The sequence below is a fragment of the Musca autumnalis genome, unplaced genomic scaffold, assembly GCF_047663935.1.
Source record: "Musca autumnalis isolate F117 unplaced genomic scaffold, ASM4766393v1 scaffold_2, whole genome shotgun sequence".
Lineage (NCBI taxonomy): Eukaryota > Metazoa > Arthropoda > Insecta > Diptera > Muscidae > Musca > Musca autumnalis.
The window spans coordinates 10,573,349-10,585,409 of record NW_027411755.1 but is presented as its reverse complement, the minus strand read 5'-3'; positions in this window follow the sequence as shown (position 1 = coordinate 10,585,409).

Below are 12,061 nucleotides of genomic sequence, written 5' to 3'. Positions count from 1 at the left end.
ATACACAATCTTTGTATGTGTGTGTGATGTTTGAATAATATGCCAACAATTTTAAAAACAATCGAATTCAATGATTTTTAAAATTGGTTTTAGAACATTTGTATGGAAGAAATCCTTCAGCTTATTATTGAAACAAACATTTTATCATATCCACTACTCGATTATGTGGAGAAACCGTTGCTCTTCATTCATTTTCGCGTTTTTTATAAAATGCTCAAAATTGGTATTTTGTAAACAAACCCACTTGTTGCCTTTTTGTTTACTAATTTTGAAGTTTTATGAATTCAGGAAAACTAGGGTTCTATAGATTTTTTTCATTTAAATCTACCTCTTTACTTATACCATGAGTAGTTGCAGGAGTTTTTCCATTTAGTGCTAAAAATGCGTTCCCGTACTCCGAAATCCAGCAAGACTTGCACTTCTCTTTAAACAAAAATAGCGCCGAATAACACCCTCTTCTCCTGTTTTCTGCCATAAAATTTTGGCCTAGTAAAAACTAGCAGCAAGCATGTTCATATGTTCATTGGTATCTAATATTATAGGTGATACGTTGATTTTGACATTTCTGCTGGAGTTTTTGCAATTTCCGTCATTTTTCCGTTCCCGTATTTTTTACGAAATTTGTATGGGGAAGCAATTTTTGACAATTCGGTCTATTTTCTAACATTACCATTAAAAAAGTACGGGAAAACAATGAAAAATAGCATTGTAACAATGTAATTTAATATTTTATCACATTGTTTACAAATTTTGATATTAACATTTTTTGTTCCAGCAATTCGTACATCTACCTTGTTTATTGTGATACGTGAAAAGTGTTGCAACTTTTGGTACTTTTTTAGGCAAAAGCAAGGTTGTATATCATGTGTACTGTGATTTCGATGTTGATTTCGCTGAAATCACAAAATGAGATGATTTCATTTTTGTATGCGAAATCATGATAAATTTTGCTTGATTTCGCGCGAAATCACGAAACGCCTTCGAAATCACGAAACGACGTCGAATGTAAACAAAGCATTATATGTCATACACATATCTATCTATAGCTTTATTCCTTTACTTTTTTAATGGATGTGTTGCAAGGCCATGAAAGGCTTTATCCGTTCGATTTTTTTGTAATGTAAGTGCATATTTTCTATCTTCTGAAAGTCATTTAGGACTCGTGTCCAAATTCAAAAAAATTATGGGCGGTTTAGCCGAACATTTTCAGGAGGTTCCTCTACCTTCCCTTCTAATTCTTGGTTTTGGCTGGCTTATGTGTTTCACGAAATCGATTATTTCTATATTTTCGTGACTTTTGCACATTATTTCAGCTATATTCGACTGAATATTCAAAAATAAGCAAAATTTCCTTTTATTTCTGCTGTTTTTATAATGAAATATGACCAGTTTTCTCTTTTCTGGGATAGCGTTTTTCCTTAGCGCTAAATTTTAATAATTTGGTATAAAATATATTTTTGCACACAGGAACAAAGATACTGTTCGCAATTATTAAAATGTATACTAATATTGCGGAAATAGTTCGATAATGATCTGGGGCTGGATTCTTGTTCTATGAAAATTTGAAATGAGAAATATTTCCTTTATAATTTTTTTCATTTGACAGCTTTGTCCTTTATAAAAGTTTTCATTTCACATTTTCATAGAAACAGAATTGAGCCCCTGTTTTTTGGCAAGATATTTAACAACCCAGCAAAAAGTTTGCATCCGCGGATGCAGTTAAATCACTAGAACAATTGCCGCTGGAGTACATCTTTTCCTATGAATTCACCTATGAATTTTACGGTGGCAAAATACCCCTCAGTAATGTTGGCGACATTTCCTGAGTATTTCAGCCATTTCCTGAGTATTTCAGCCAGACACGCCGTTCGGACTCGGCGATAAACAGTAGGTCCCATATCATTGAGCTAATATGAATCGGGGTGCACTCATTGATATGAGAGAAGTCTCCCTTGTCCCGTATGGGATGTTTGTGGAACAATTATTATATTATTATTACACTAATACAAATTATAAAAACTCTCCATTAAATTTGATCATAACTGAGTTTACTTTGTCCCAGTCCACACTAGCGTGAATTTCATTACAAAATTTCATGAAATTAGGCGTTCTTAAATCGAACTCCCTACTACAACAATTTTATGATTTTACTCTACTATGTAAATCGATCTAGAGTAGCATAAGTTCATGCAATTTTTTTAATGAAATCACTCTAGTGTGGACCGGGACTTCCTCTACTCTGCTTTTTGTGACACCGGAACTGATATTGCTTCATCATCCAAATGGTTTTTTATTTTTTCTCCAACTCCAGTTCAGATTTCCAAAAAAACTCTAACTCCACTTCAAAAAAAATTTGCGTTTCGTGAATTACAGCAATGTTCGTATCTTTAGTGTGTATTTCTTTATTTTTTTTTAAACAAATTCTTATAATTTTAGACACTCTTTCTTGTGTTCAGAAAAAAAGACTGCGACTGTAGGGATCAAAAAATTGGCTTAATTGGCTGGGGATCTATAGGCGAGTGCTTCTAAAATGTATCGAGCGGAGTGCATTTTTCATAACTCTGTGTGGACTGCATCGAAAGATGTATTGAAATCATAACTCTGCATCGCACTACTTCCAAACTTTTTTGCTGGGAAAAGTTACAAAAACCGAATATTTTTGACGCATAGAAAACAGGGTTAACAACGTTTTCTTTGTTATTCTCGCTGATAGGGTTGCCATGGATCCATGTTACATACACTTTTTAATTGCCACAGGACCAACATTTTTTAAGTATTTGGTTTTTTTTGGATATTGGGCATGGGCTTCTAAAATACTGAGGTGTTATTATTGGTGAAATTTAAAACCGAATATTTTTTACACTCACTGTATATTACATTGAAATCGAATGTTATCCGTTTATTTTTATTCAACAGACAAAAATTCGACATTGCTGCGTGCCCAATTGAACGTGGAAAGACCCAATGCAATATGGGAGTATGCAGGCCGTACAAAAAGAGTGGATACCATTGTTAATGGCAAAGTACCACACAATACGGCAGGAAAATCAATTGCGAAGCATTTGCTATAAATATTTTCATGGTTGTGATAGTTCACAAGCAACCAAAAAGATTTTTCGAGGCTCTCAGCCATATTTGCCCAACCTTGATGCTATCAGACCACAAGAAGCACAGAATAATATTGAAATGCTGAGGTTAACGGAATAGAACAAAATAGTGTTGAAATTCGTAATATTGAAAATGATGAAATGAGTGTTGACTCTGAGGATTCGGACTTTCGGGGATTCGATGATGCTGAAATAAATAATGGTATTTTCGACATCCAAGTCATAGATATTGAAAACAATGAGGTAGCCGGACCTGAAGCAGAGGTAGCAGGACCTAATTGGGAAGGCATTTTCGCAGACATTACCAATGGCACTATTAATCCTCCATATAATGAAGTGCAGGGGAAAGCAATAATGAAATCTTTATTATCATCGAAAAGTAAATACAAAATAGCACAGAGTCGGATGCCATTGCGACTTCAATCGGCTGAAACTTTGGAAGCGTTATACCCGCAGTGTCCAATGGGTTTTAACGAAAGAACAACAGCAATTTTAAGAACAATTTTATCACAAAAACCCGTAGAAGAATAACAAATAAGTTCAAATGTTCCTATTAACGAGCCTTAGCGGTAATTGGCAAATTTTTATGGGTGTTAACTATGTGGAACCATTGAATAAAGACAACCTTAAACCAATGTTGACCACAATATACCGTGTGGCAACAGATATAAATGCAAACGTGCTTAAGCACACATTTAAATTTATTGCAACCTATCATTCATGGTAAACCAATTTATGCGGCTGTACCAGGATGCGGTGGGCATTCGATGTAATGCTTTTGTTCCACAATTTTATAAGACATTTGCTTAAATCGGCTATTTATTATGGCAATCCTGCTGTACAGGCCAGTGGAAATGAACTATCGGAACATGTAATCGGAGAATACCTACATACAGTGACACAGAAAAGTATACATACACCCTACAAAAATGCAGTTTTGGCTAAATCGTTGGGTTTTTTACAGCAACAACTGCACTGTGTGGCTCCTTGGTGACAAAATAACCATAATTACACAAATTTATTTTAATCTAATACGTATTTTTAATACAATTAAAGAAATTCAATTTTCGCAACACAGAAAAGTATACATACACCCCAAGGAAATACGAGTATTATCGTAAAATTTATGGAATTAGTAGCAAAATGTATACATTTTTTAGTTTTGGCGAATGTCTATGGGTGTCTGAGATATATTTTAGAGAAAAGAAAATAATTTTTGGGGGTCAAATGCCGTTCTTTAGGGTCAAATTTCTTATATACCTCGTTAAAGCTGACCCTTGCTTAATTTTTTGCGTTTTTAGGTATTGTACTTTATAAAAAAGCACAAAATTCGTATCAGATGGCAAATTTTGGGACCCTGAAAGCTTTGAAGTTGTTTTTGTGCATAATATACCTTCCTTAACGTCGATAAATGCACGTTTTCCCTCAGATTTCTCAGGAAGTGAATAGATTCCGCGGAAATCTTGGTGCAAATTACATATAGATGGCCTTGAATTGCCTTGTGATATTGTCGGATACAATCCTTGGGCATAAATTGACTCAGAAATGTACAATTCTACGAAACGTTTCGGGCCTATTGTAACGGTAATGATCATAATACGAAAACGACGTTGTTCACAGTACAAATTTCATGCTTTTTTGGTAGTGCTTATATTTTGTTGCTTTAAAAGCTTTGGGAACAAGTTTGTAACAAAATATGTCACATTTCTGATTCAATTAATGTCCAAGGATTGTATCAGACCATAGTACAAGGCAATTCAATGCATTTTGTATGTAATTTGCGCCAGGAATTCCGCGGAAAATATTAACTTCCTGAGAAATTTGAGGAAAAATGTGCATTAATCGACGTCCAGGAAGGAATATTTTGCTCAATAAGAACTCCAAAGCTTTCTTGGGTCTCAAGATTTGCAATATGAAACTAATTTTGTGCTTTTTATAAAGTACAATACCTAAAAACGCAGAGAGTTAAGCAAGGGTCAGCTTTAATGTGCTATACAAGAAGTCCGACCTTAAATAACGGCATAAAACCGCCAAAAATGATTTGTTTTCTCTAAAATATATCTGAGACACCCAGATACATTCGCCAAAACTAAAAAATTTATAAATTTTGCTACTAATTCCATAAATTTTACGATAATGCTCGTATTTCCTTGGGGTGTATGTATACTTTTCTGTGTTGTGAAAATTGAATTCCTTTAATTGTATTAAATATACGTATTAGATTAAAATAAATTTGTGTAATTATGGTAATTTTGTCACCAAGGGGCCACACAGTGCAGTTGTTGCTGTAAAAAACCCAACGATTTAGCCAAAACTGCATTTTTGTAGGGTGTATGTATACTTTTCTGTTTCACTGTACATCGTAGATATTATTACACACGTGTTTCTAAAAGACATTACAAACAAATTTTAAATAACAGAGTTATGGATATGTTGCGATCAATAAATAGAAATAATGATCCAGGAATAAATGCTACAATAGAAATTATTACACAAACAATACCCTTTATGAATCTTCTGTTCAACGAGACGACATTTCTGTGGAGCAAAAATACTGATTTTAAATAACTTCCTAACATTTTTGCAAAATTTATCCTTCTCATTAAAAGGGTGCTTTGTAGCAACTATAGAATCATTGCTGCACTTTCTGGAAACTAATGAAAATATTTGTATATCATCATGTTCGACTCATTACACTATCGAGAAGTTTGGACATGACGTATCAACGCGTTTGAGACCCAATATGACGTATAACAAAGTTTTGTACTCAAAGTCAAGATATGACGCAGGAGTAGAAAATACCGGTTCATTGGATCTACAACTTTTCTTTAAAGAGGACAAATTCCCACCATGAATTTATCCTCTGAATGGAACAGCTGCATATCCAAGGAACCTTTTGAGTTATATGTAGACTTTGCATACAAAAAATTTACCAAACGTCATATATTTGGTTGACACGTTGTCCACGATGATAGACAAACTCCTCGATATTCAAAAGATGGGAACAGAAGATGTACATAAAAAATGTTCGTGTTTTTCCTTTTTCAACAATGTTTTTCTTTAATGTTGGAATAAAGCATTTTACTCGTGAAAATAATATTTTGTGCAAAAATGTATAAAGTGCGATGAAATCAATTTTTACTTTTGAAGAAATACATTTCATTGAATAGCAATTTCAGAAAAGTTAGTGCGTTTCAAATGAATTCTATTGTGGAATTTGCTCATGTACAGTGAGTTGAGATTATTGATTATAACTCATCAATAACATTGTTATTTACATTTCTACGTATATTCCGTAAGAAACATTTTGATGTAATTCATATCTATGTATACAGTGAATCACAGTCAAAAGTATCCACTTCAGTTTCTTTCATTAAAACTGCGATTGCTAAGAATTGGTTAATGATAGCGATTTCATTCCTTTTTATATTTTTACATTAGTGTCTTAACTTAAATATAATAAAATTAACGAAATTCAGGTAAATTTAGATAAAAAATAAAAATGGTTAATCAACATCGATTTCTACCTCACAGTGAAAAGTATGCACTCTAAAATTTCATGAAACCAAAAGGATTTCTTAGGAATTTAGCACTTGGTATGACATCATTTGTTATCCTTTACCGCTTTTAGCCCTTTTGGCAAAGATTTAACTAAGTTTTCGAGGCAAGATATCGGAATTTTTCCCCATTCTTCTTGCAAGGCATATTTCAGGGTTCCTATACTTTAGATGTTACGATTTCTTATATTTGTCTCCAAAATACTCCGTAAACTATCTATAGGATTTAAATCCGCGGATCGGGGAGGTGTTTGAATCACTTTTGTACAGTTACATAGCATCCATTTTGGAAAAATATGTAATTTGCGCTCGGGCTCATATATTGATAAAATTGGAATGTTGTCCCAAATCCCATTTTTTCAGCGCCTAAATTTAAAATTATCCTTTCGGAACGTTTAAATAATACATCTTATCCTTAATTCCTTCGATAAAGACACGATTTCCTACACCGGAAGCATTCATACAACACCATACCACAACAGAGTCTCCTGTGTGCTTTACTATTGAAATTGTGTGTTTAGGGTCCAAGGCGGTATTTGCCCTATGACATACCTTAATTGGTCCATATGACCAAAGCAGGTTAAAGTTGTCTTCATTGCTTTCATTGGCAGCCTGTTTTGTCCATATGGACCAATTAAGGTATGACATAGGGCAAATACCGCCTTGGACCCCAAACACACAATTTCAAAAGTAAAGCATAGAGGAGACTCTGTTGTGGTATGGCGTTGTATGAGTGCTTCCGGTGTAGGAAATCGTGTCTTTATAGAAGGAATTAAGGATAAGATGTATTATTTAAACATTCTGAAAGGATAATTTGAAATTTAGGCGCTGAAAAAATGGGATTTGGGACAACATCCAATTTTATCAATATATGTATGAGCCCGAGCACAAATCACATATTTTCCAAAAAGAATGCTATGTAACTGTCCAAAGTGATTCAAACACCTCTCCGATCCCCGGATTTGAATCCTATAGATAATTTATGGATTATTTTGAAGACAAATATAAAAAATCGTAACATCTAATGTATAGGAACCCTGAATTATACCTTGCAAGAAGAATGGGGAAAATTTCCGATATCTTGCCCCGAAAACTTAGTTAAATCTTTGCCAAAAAGGCTAAAAGCTGTAAAGGATAAAAAAGGATGTCATACCAAGGGCTGAAACCCTAAAAAAACCTTTTTGTTTCATGAAACTTTTAGAGTGCATACTTTTCACTGTGAGGTAGAAATCGATGTTGTTTAACCATTTTTATTTTTTTATCTAAATTTACCTGAATTTCGTTTATTTTATTTTATTTTATTATATCTAAGTTAAGACACTAATGTAAAAATATAAAAAGGAATGTAATCGCTATCATTAACCAATTCTTAGCAATCGCAGTTTTAATGAAAGAAACTGAAGTGGACACTTTTGACTGTGATTCACTGTATATTGTGGCCTAATTTGTACATTTTGGATCCTTCAATAACTTTTCACTAAGTCCCGGTCCACACTAGCGTGAATTTCATTAAAAAATTTCATGATATTTGGAGTTCTAAAGTCCCGGTCCACACTAGAGTGATTTTATTGAAAAATTGCATGAAATTATGCGTCTCTAGATCGACTTCCATAGTAAAGTAAAATCATAAAATTGCTGTAGTGGGTAATTCGATTTAAGAACGCCTAATTTCATGAAATTTTTTAATGAAATTCACGCTAGTGTGGACCGGGACTAAGTCGAATCCCACACTACAGCAATTTTATGATTTTACTCTACTATGGAAGTCGATTTAGAGACGCATAATTTCATGCAATTTTTTAATGAAATTACTCTAGTGTGGACCGGTACTAAGTGGTTAGAAGTTCAACACGCTGTAAAATATGATAAATCGAATATGAATTTAATGCAATCTCTAATATTAGGTCTGTACGATAACCCAAAAATTTGTACAAATTCGTACAAATTTTTACTGAATGCTGTTCGATAACAAAATTATCCAGCAAAAGAGAGCGAGGTTGGACAGATTTTTGGAGATTTTTGTGACTGAGAACTTGCAAATTTTTCCTGGGAAAATTTGTCCAGCAAACATTTACAAGTCTGATCAACTGAGAGGATGCTGGAACTGACTGAGTCATTATTGCTGGGAAAGTTATCGTACACACCTATTATCCAGTCAGTCTTATTATGATTTTGACCGGGTGTGCATAGCAGTAACGGAGTCGGATAAATGGTTTTTGTGGGTTCAGGGATATGAGAACAATATCTTCCTTTCATATTGACACGACCCTAGTGTAGAGGAATTGGGCTAATGCCAAAGGTTTACGTAAAATATGAGCAGGGATTTGAAGCGTTCGGCCATATTTATGAATAATATGTTGTTATATTTGACTCCTATGTTTCCAGGATCAATCAATATAGCCTCTAGACTTCAAATCTATTGAGTACTTACGGAAAAAATGAACCGAAAGTTAAATAGAGGCTCATTTTATGCCAAAATTACACGAAAGCGGTTCCACGGGCCGAATGCGGGAAAAATCACCGGATTTCACCAAAACAATGGATGATTTAATGTTTGTGGGTTCGTCAAAAGCCAAAATATCCCTTCATTTTGTTAAAGAAATAAAAAAATTCTTGCATTTGGCAAAAGTGTAATCTTTGTTTTGACGCGTCAAATTTTGGGTTATTTTTGTAATCTTCATTTATTTCCTAATGAAACGTTGGAATGACTTAATATTTTCTGGATATTAGTTCACCACTAAATGCTTAAAAAAGTTACATTTATATGTTATACGTATAATATTTTGACGCTCACTGTAGATATACACATAGCCCAGAAAGTCTGCGTTCACCTTACTACTTTTCAAAAACGATGCTAAAACTTTAATAAATAGGTAAATGAGATCAGTTTTTCTTTCATAAATATGTTATTGGCACTCTTTACTACAAGAATAAAAAGAAAAATTCCTTAAAATATATTATTATTACGAAGATAACGGTAAAAAAGTGTTACAACAGCTAAATTAGAGCCCCAAAAAGTCTGCGTTCACTTTGTATGTTGCAATAATACCGTTAATTTTTTTAAATCTTTTTGCAGTTTTCTCCCATTTTTAATCAATATTGTCACAAGTGGTCATTTTGTGAGGTCGTTTGCACACTTAACTTAAAAAAGTAAAATATTTCAAGAATGGAAAACAAGGACAAAGAAATTGGCATCGATAAAAGGAAAATTCTAGGTAAATTATGGAAAAAGCTATCGATATATTGGCGAAACTGTAGGCAGAACATATTAGTCCATACATAGAGTGATAATTAACTATAAACAAACCAGAATTTTTACGTCATAACCCAGATCTGGGCATTATATAGGAGCCAAAACCTTACAATCTCAGCAGTATGCTTTGAAACGTTATGTTGTTGCAACCAAAATTTCGTAGTTCTTCCGCATTTTGGTTCAAATTGCGCATCATGATGTTTAGGTAACCATACTTGTCCATTGTCGATTCAATAAATACAAGTTGGCCCACTCCAGAAGCTGCTGCACACCCCAAACCAAAACATCACCCTCGCCATTTTTTACAGTGTAAAACAAGATTTTGTTTTTCAAGCGCTGTTCGAGCTTTCTCTAAACAGTTTGAAATCCTTTCATTGCAAACATATAGAACATGCATTGGGCCGAAAATATGACTTGATTCCGGAATACTTGGAGGCTTGTTTATGTATTCATTAGCAAATTCAATAAGCTTCTGCCTGTTCACTAGTGATATGTACTGCTTTCGCCGTGCGACTATACCATGATATCCAGCTTTATGCAGTATTTTTCTGGCGGTTTGTGCACAAATACTTTTTTTGGATGCCATTTTCACATTTTCAACAACTTTTGAAGTAATTATCGGACTGTTTGTTTTAACTATATTAGTTATGTTACGCTCCTCCCGTTCTGATAATATTTTTGACCCTCCAAAACTGAGCTTTGACCGTCCAGATCTGGGCATTGATTTCAAAATTCCGATTTTTTTATAGTTAATTATCACTCTATGTATAGACTAATATGTTCTACCTACAGTTTCGCCAATATTTCGATAGCTTTTTCCATAATTTACTTAGAATTTTCCTTTTATCGATGCCATTTTCTTTGTCCTAGTTTTCCATTCTTGAAATATTTTACTTTTTTAAGTTAAGTGTGCAAATGACCTCACAGAATGATCAGTTGTGACAATATTAATTAAAAATGGGAGAAAACTGCAAAAAAATTCAAAAAAACTAAAACTACTATTGCAACATATAAAGTGAATGCAGACTTTTTGGGGCTCTAATTTAGCAGTTGTAACACTTTTTTACCGTTATCTTCGTAATAATAATATATTTTAAGGAATTTTTCTTTTTATTGTGGTAGTAAAGTGTGCCAATAACATATTTATGAAGGAAAAACTGATCTCATTCATCTATTTATTAAAGTTTTAACATCGTTTTTGAAAAGTAGTAAGGTGAACGCAGACTTTCTGGGCTATGTGTATATGGTAATAATATCACTATAGATGCACTAATGCGAGGCACCAACCGTGCGCAATTTAATGCCACAAAAAATCCTTAAAAATATAAAGCCTCTTGTAGAATTGTTTGCAAACGAAGCAAATTATAATCTACAAGAAAAAAATAACTATTCTTAACAATGCTATTGGATTTCTTCAAACCATTAAATATAGAGAAGTAAACGACCCTTGCCTTTATAAATCTCTGAGAAATACAGTTCATTATTTGCAAGATAATGGTAATTTTTTATATCGAATTTGTCAACACATTTCATAATAGAAACATTTTTTGGCCAATGGAGACGAAGACTCCATAATACTCCAACGTTAGGAAATTTGCTCTACATAAAAGATAGACAGGACCTTATAGTACAAATTAAAAAATATATAGATATCGAATTATGTTGGATAGAAAAGGATTTCGAACAAGAAATATTGTAGTTTATTTTAATATTTATTAATATTATTTATTAAATTTATGTTTTTTAACAATTTTTATTTTTTATCTAAATTTACCCGAATTTCGTTACTTTTATTTTATTATATGTAATTTAAGACCCTAATTTAAAATATAAAGAAGAATGAAATCGCTATCATTAATTAACTCTTAGCAATCGCAGTTTTGATGAAAGAAATTGAAGTGGATAATTTTGACTGTGATTCATTGTATTTCTTCACAATAACACATTACTGTGAATTGCTTGTTTACCTTCTGTATGTGATTTTATTCACAATAATTTGTCGTGTCTATTAAATGTCATCAACGTAAACAAATGCGAGCAAAACGAGTTTGCAAGATAATGGTAATTTTTTATATCGAATTTGTCAACACATTTCATAATAGAAACATTTTTTGGCCAATGGAGACGAAGACTCCATAATACTC